We start from the raw sequence: 8,352 nt of genomic DNA on the forward strand, positions 1-8,352 counted from the left end.
GGACCCGTCCTCGCGGTTTTCCTCCTCTTCCTCTTCTCCCCCCAGGGCTGCGGCGGCTATTTGTCGGGGAGAGGGCCCAGCGGTCCCGTTCCGTCGGTTCACGGGGCAGGCCGGGTCGCTCGCATAGTGGCCTGTCTGTTGGCAGCCGAAGCAGGTCACGGTTGGTCGGGGTCCAGGCCTGGCGATGGGGGTCCCCCTTCGGACCAGGGTCGGGGACGTGTGGTTGGCGGCTTGGCCTCGTGGCGGGCTTCTGGGCGGCCCGGCCGGGAATTCTCGACTGCCGTGGGACCCCCCTCCTCCGCCCCGCTGGCGAGGAGGTCCCGTGGTACTCCGTTGGTAGTCCCCCACGGGGTTCCGGGGGACCCGGGTGTTGACCCATCGGTCGGCTTCGGCGGCGAGCTTCCGGGGCTCGGTCAGCTTACTGTCCAGGAGGTGTTGCCTTAGTTCCACAAAGCAGTTGTTGGAGAGGTGCTCCCAGACAATGAGGTCGAACAGTTCGTTGTACGAAGTGACCTTGCTCCCTTTTATCCACCCTTCAAAGGCCCGGCTGAAGAAGTCCACGTATTCGACCCATGTGGTACCGGGGAGCTTCTTGCAGTCCCGGAAGCGCTGCCGGTACATCTCGGCTGATAGTCCGTAGCGTGTGAGTAGGGCTTCTTTCATGTGGTCGTATGATGTCATCACCGCGTCGGGGAGTTGCAGCAGGGTATCCCAGCCCTCGCTGAGGAACCTCCCCCATAGGCCGGCACCCCAATCCTTCCGGGGTACCCGATGGGAGGTCATGGCTACCTCCTAGGCTCGGAACCACTGCTGGATGTCGTCGTTTTTGTAGTATTCCTTGACGACATCCTTGGGGATATGAACCTTTGGCTCGGTTAGTGGCAGAGCGTCCCGGGCCCCGGGGGTGCTGGTCTCCCCCGTTTTGGATTTCAGTTCGAGTTCCTTGAGGCCCCTCTCGTGCTCGAGGGTTAGCCGTTTCTCTTCTAGTTCCCGATGCCGTTTCTTTTCTTTGATTTCCTCCTGCAGCCGTAGTTGCTCCAAGGCTAGTTTCTTCTCCGCCAGCAGGAGTTCACCGTCCAGCCGGAGTCGTGCGAGGTCCATTTCGTGTGCCCGGACCCTCTCCCGTTCTTGCATCTCCTCGTGGGACAGGCCGGCTTCCGGGATGCTTCGCCCCCCATCGGTCGGGGTTATGGTCGGTGGCAGGTTTCCGTCCCGGGCCGAGGTTCCTTCGGCTCGGGGTGGAGTGGTCTCGGATTCTGCCCAGGCTTTCAGGGCTTTCTGCATTTCTTCCTTGGTGCCCAATCCCGTGGTTGGGATCCCTTTGTCCTTGCAGAATTGTTTCAGTTCTTTGTGGGTGTATTCTTCCAGCCTTTCCAGCTGGAAGGTTGCGGCGACGGTTGCTTCTTGGCCGTTCATGGTTCCCTTCTTTCCGTCCGGTTAGGTAGTGGGTGCGTTACTTGCCTGTACGATTGCGTCTGGCTCGGATCCCGTCGCTGGCCACCAAATGTTGGAGGGAGGACCACCGGGGAGTCGGGGGAGACTACTCCAGGGCACCTTCCTACCGCGAAGTTACAGCCGAGCGCCGCCGAGAAGCCTCCTAGGAGAGGTCCTTCTCCTGTGATCGTACTAGGCCCAGTAACACCACTACACAGGACTCCGTATCAGTTGCTTATCTTGGTACTTTATCAATGGTAGCACATTCAATATATTTACAGGGGGATCGAGTGATCCAGAAGAGTCTCAATGTCTTTGTGGGGGTAGGGTAGCGGGACAGTCTTAGTACCAGCCTGGTACGGGGAGGTTCTGCGCCAGACCTTGCGGGCTGGTCTCAAAGCAGCTCGGACGTGGGGAGCCGCGACGGTGTCTGCAGGGCTCGGGTGGTAGTTCCGCTTGGGTCGAGCCGCGACACAGTCAGCAGGGCTCCGATGGTAGGTCCGAGCCGCGACGAGGTCAGCTGGGCTCTGATGGAAAGTTCAACAAGGTCGGGCCGCGACAGCGTCAGCAGGGCCCCAAAGGTTCGTGAAGGTCTTTTAAGCACGATGGAGCCGCGACGTCATCAGCAGGGCTCAGAGGGTGGTTTCAGGATGAGTCTTTCTCCGTAGGGTCAGCCGCGATCCGATCAGCAGGGCTCTTGACTCCGGGATACAACTGTCGTCTTGTTGCCGGGTCGCCCCAGATATAGGTCTGGAGCCCTTTGATGTCCGGACCCTTGCGCCCGGGGGGGCGGAGAGGCCGGGTTGGGAGCGGCCAGACACCCAGCAGGAGAGGCGCCAGGCCCCAGAGAGCTGTGGGGCGATCGCACCTAGGTGTGGAAGGACGGTTGTGGGTCCCATCGATACTAACCTCCGCCGGGAGTGGGAAGGGTTCACGTGGTATCCCCCGGGCCAGGGGTTGGCGCCTCGATGTCGGGCTTTGCTGGGACCGAGGCCTGGTGGAGCGGGGTCACGTAGGTGGTTACGTAGAGTCACGTACAATCCAAAATGGAGGAGCCCCGAGGTGCATGGGACCTTGTGCGGCTCAGCGAGGGGGAACAGGACCACGCCACGAGGCCGGCTCCAACAACCACATACCACACAGCGACAACCACACACCAGACAGGGACAGCCACATACCAGACAGGGACAGCATACCAGACAGGGACAGCCACACACCAGACAGGGATGACCACCCACCAGACAGGTACAACCACATACCAAACAGCGACAACCACACACCAGACAGGGACAGCCGCATACCAGACAGGGACAGCATACCAGACAGGGACAACCACACACCAGACAGGGATGACCACACACCAGACAGGGACAACCACACACCAGAAATGGACAACCACACACCAGACAGGGACAATCACATCCCAGACAGAGACAACCACATTTCAGACAGGGACAACCACACACCAGACAGGTACAACAACTCACCAGACAGGGTCAACCGGTCAGGGGCAACTACACACCAGACAGGGACAATCATACACCAGACAGGGACAACCACACACCAGAAATGGGCAATCACATATCCAACAGGGACAACCACACACCAGACACGAACAACCAGACAGGGACAACCACAGATCAGACACGGACAGCCACATACCAGACAGGGACAGTCACATACTAGACAGGGACAACCAGACACCAGACAGGGACAACTATATAGCAGTGCAGAGCAGACAAATGAACATTCAGTAGCAAATGTTATGCTTTGTGTCCAGTCCACACTGCCTCAGAACATCTTTAACATACAGAAGTCAGTGTTTGAATACATTCTCAAGCAGCTTGCACATGCCACTGTTCATTTGTTTCCAGGGACACACAGGCCCTCATAGGCACACAGAGGTACACAACTCACAGGCACTCAAAGGCACATACATGCACACATGCGCATATAGAGGCACACATAGGCACACACAGGCACTCATAGGCATACACAGGCACACACAGGCACTCACATGCATGCACAGGCACACACAGGCACTCATGGGCACACACAGGTACAAAACTCACAGGCACTCAAAAGCACATACAAACACACATGGGCACATATAGGCACACATAGGCACACACAGGCAATCATAGGCATGCACATGCACAGAGAGACACACACAGGCACTGACATGCATGCACAGGCACACACAGGTACTCATAGGCACACACAGCCACTCATAGGCACACACAGGCACACATAGGCATACATAGGAATACACAGGCACTCAGGGGCACCCACAGGTAGACCCAGTTACGCACAGGCACCCACAGGCGTGCAAAGGCACACATAGGCACACACAGGCACACACAGTCACACATGATAGGCACACCCAGACACACACAGGCACATACAGGAAGACACAGGGACTCACAGGCACACAGAGGCACTCAGGCACATGCAGGCACACATAGGCGCACACAGGCACTCATAGCCACACAGGCACGCCCGACACACTGAGGCACACCAAGTCACTCATAGGCTCACCCAGGCATACAAAGGCACACACAGGCACTAATAGGCACACACAGGGGAACACAGATACACAGAGCTACACACAGGCACTCAGGCACACCTAGGCACACTCAGGCACTCATAGGCACATACAGGCCCACACAGGCACTCATAGGCACACAGGGACTCAGGCACACGCAGGCACACAGAGGCATCCAGTCACTCATTGGCACACAGGAACTCATAGCCATACCCAGCCATACAAGGGCATACACAGGCCCAAAGAGGCACACATAGGCACTCAAAGGCACACGTAGGCACCCACAGGCACACACAGGCACTCATAGGCACAGCCAGGCACACATATGAACACAGGCACTCACACACACACACACACACATGAATACACAGGCATATACAGACACAAACAGGGCCTGGTAGACACACACAGAAACACATAGTCACTCACAGGCACTCAAAAGCACCGAAAAGCACAAATGGGCACCCACACAGGCATTCATAGGAACACAGTCCTATATAGGCACCCATAGGCACACACAATCCCTCATAGGCACACACAGCCAGTCATAGGAACATACAGCCACTCATAGGCATACACAGGCACTCCTTGGCACGCACAGGCACTCCTCGGCACATACAAGCACTCATAGGCACAAACAAGCACTCACAGGCACACAGAGGCACTCAGGCACTCATGGGCAAACACATGCACCCATGGACACACACAGGCATACAGATGCACACAGGCCCTCACAGGCACACAGATGCACACAGGCACTCGCATATGAATACACAGGCATAAACAGACACAAACAGGCACTGGTAGACACACACAGGCACACTCAGGCACACACAGCCACTCATAGGCATACACAGGCACTCATGCTCACACACAGGCACTCATAGGCATAAAAAGGCACTCATGGTCAAACACAGGCACTCATAGGCACGTACAGGCACTCATGGGCGCATACAGACACTCATAGGCACAAGCAAGCACTCATAGGCACAAACAAGCACTCATAGGCACAAACAAGCACTCATAGGCACTGCTGTTCAAAGACACAAGGATGGAACTGACACGTCAATAAAAAGCCGGGAAACACATTCTTGGTAAAAAGAAATATGAAATAAAACCAGAATAAAGAGCAGAAGATTAACGGCTTCCACATTGCACCATTCCTGAGTTACCTATAATTATGCGGTGACAGTGTATTATGTGGATAAATGAACTGAAATGCAAGAGAGTGCCTTTGGGAGTCAGTGGGAGGGGGCAGAGTGAGGAGGAGACGAGATAAGAGGTGGGGGGACCCAGAAAAGCAGATACTTCCATCATGGCGCACACACCCCAGCAAGAGGAAGATGAGCGCAGATGAAGAGCCGTAACCACCCAACAACGGAGCCAGTTAATGAAATAAATATCACAGAAAACATTTCAGAAGTGAGACGTCACTCAGGCTCTCGGTGCACGCGTTAGATACATTGACAAGGGTGTGAGATGTGCCCTTTATGATTGTAATTAAGGAAGGATGCAGAGAACCTGCGGTGGCTGCCATGATCCAAGGAGGAGGAGAGTCAGAGGACAAGGGAAAGAAGCGCCTGGACACCCTCACGGGTGACAAGAAGCGCTCTACGAATCTACAAATCTAATGATTGATTGAAAGAAGCTGCCGGGACCAGCATCAGCCACCAGTACTACAAGGGAACGAAGCGCCTGGATAACCCCACGGGTGACAAGAAGCGCTCTATGAATCTACAAATCTAACGACTGAGAATTGAAAGAAGCTGCCTGGACCAGCATCAGCCACCAGAGGACAAGGGAACGGAGCGCCTGGATACCCTCACGGGTGACAAGAAGCGCTCTATAAATCTACAAATCTACTGAGTGATTGAAAGAAGCTGCTTGGACCAGAAGTCCACAGGTGATTTCACAGAATATTTCCAGTGGTACGCCTGGAGACCAGTGCCCAGTGCAGCTTTCCAGTAATACTACAGTTAAACTTTACAAGCACTACATTGTAACTCTGCACCTGTACATTGGAGAATTGTCACTGTGTGCAAAGATGCTGTGTCTCTCAAATCACATTTCATCCTTGAGTAATAATTCCACTGGTTTCCTTGTTCTGTGTGTGTTCTAATCCCTCCCAACTTCCAGGATAGAATGCGCAGATTCTCACAACCTTTCGCGTGTGAACATTTGTAGATTTTTAATATTAACTGAGGACAGGACTTCCAGGTGCCATGGGAGCCAGATCCAGTCTCTCACAACAGAGGGTTGGCCTTTGCTCTCTTTCTTCAACCATCTTGCAGCGTCCCATCGTATTGTAAAACTAGACACACTGTGCACGACCAAGGTGGCTATATCCAGATAGTGCCCTTTATGCCCGTACGTGAGGAGACAAAAGACACACAAATGATGGATGGAATGCGGAACATATCAAACATTCACCCCCAGTCAAGAGATCTGGGTTAAATCCATTCTTCTTTTGCTCACCATGGCATCCTAGTTTAGACCTGGCTATATGCAAATCAGTCTTGACCCTGCTTCTCATGGAAAAGTCCAGCCCGAACTGCCAAGCCAGGTCCTCCTTCGACAAGAAACAAGCATCCTAAAACTGGTTACGTGGTGACACCTCTCATCAGCCAGGCTAGCTTGAATCCAGTGACACTGTGAGCCCGGGACCTACTTCTGGACATACCCAGAGCACTTAGGGCAAGAAATCTAAAGGCACACAAATGATGGACGGAATGTGGAACAAATCAAACATTCACCCCCAGTTAAGAGATCTGGGTTAAATCCATTGTTCTTTTGCTCACCATGGCATCCCAGTTTAGACCCAGCCATATGCAAATCAGTCTTGACCCTGTGCCTCAAGGGAATAGTGCAGCCCAAACTGCCAAGCCAGGTCCTTCCTGGACCAGAAACAAGCATCCTAGGACCAGTTTCGGGGTATCACCCCTCATCAGCCAGGCTAGCTTGATTCCAGTGTCGCAGTGAGCCCGGGGCCCCATGTCTGTACATACTCAGCGCACTTAGGGCGAGAAAGCAAAAGACACACAAATGATAGAATGCGAAACAAATCAAACATTCACCCCCAGTCAAGAGATCTGGGTTAAATCCATCGTTCTTTTGCTCGCCAGGCCACCCCAGTTTAGATCCAGGAAAATGCATACCAGTCTTGACCCTGTGCCTCATGAGAAGAGTCCAGCTCGAACTGCCAAGCCAGGTCCTCCCTGGACCCGAAACAAGCATCCTATGACCGGTTTCAAGGTTTCACCCCACATCAGCCAGCCTTTCTTGAATCTAGTGTCACAGTGAGCAAGGGACCCATGTCTGGGCATACCCACCCTAATTAGGGCGAGAAAGAAAAAGAAACTCAAATGATTGACGGAATGCAAAACAAATCAAACATTCACCCCCAGTTAAGAGATCTGGGTTAAATCCATTGTTCTTTTGCTCACCATGGCATCCCAGTTTAGACCCAGCCATATGCAAATCAGTCTTGACCCTGTGCCTCAAGGGAATAGTGCAGCCCAAACTGCCAAGCCAGGTCCTTCCTGGACCAGAAACAAGCATCCTAGGACCAGTTTCGGGGTATCACCCCTCATCAGCCAGGCTAGCTTGATTCCAGTGTCGCAGTGAGCCCGGGGCCCCATGTCTGTACATACTCAGCGCACTTAGGGCGAGAAAGCAAAAGACACACAAATGATAGAATGCGAAACAAATCAAACATTCACCCCCAGTCAAGAGATCTGGGTTAAATCCATCGTTCTTTTGCTCGCCAGGCCACCCCAGTTTAGATCCAGGAAAATGCATACCAGTCTTGACCCTGTGCCTCATGAGAAGAGTCCAGCTCGAACTGCCAAGCCAGGTCCTCCCTGGACCCGAAACAAGCATCCTATGACCGGTTTCAAGGTTTCACCCCACATCAGCCAGCCTTTCTTGAATCTAGTGTCACAGTGAGCAAGGGACCCATGTCTGGGCATACCCACCCTAATTAGGGCGAGAAAGAAAAAGAAACTCAAATGATTGACGGAATGCAAAACAAATCAAACATTCACCCCCAGTTAAGAGATCTGGGTTAAATCCATTGTTCTTTTGCTCACCATGGCATCCCAGTTTAGACCCAGCCATATGCAAATCAGTCTTGACCCTGTGCCTCAAGGGAATAGTGCAGCCCAAACTGCCAAGCCAGGTCCTTCCTGGACCAGAAACAAGCATCCTAGGACCAGTTTCGGGGTATCACCCCTCATCAGCCAGGCTAGCTTGATTCCAGTGTCGCAGTGAGCCCGGGGCCCCATGTCTGTACATACTCAGCGCACTTAGGGCGAGAAAGCAAAAGACACACAAATGATAGAATGCGAAACAAATCAAACATTCACCCCCAGTCA

Source organism: Triturus cristatus, chromosome 4_2 (assembly GCF_964204655.1).
Source record: "Triturus cristatus chromosome 4_2, aTriCri1.1, whole genome shotgun sequence".
NCBI classification, from domain to species: domain Eukaryota; kingdom Metazoa; phylum Chordata; class Amphibia; order Caudata; family Salamandridae; genus Triturus; species Triturus cristatus.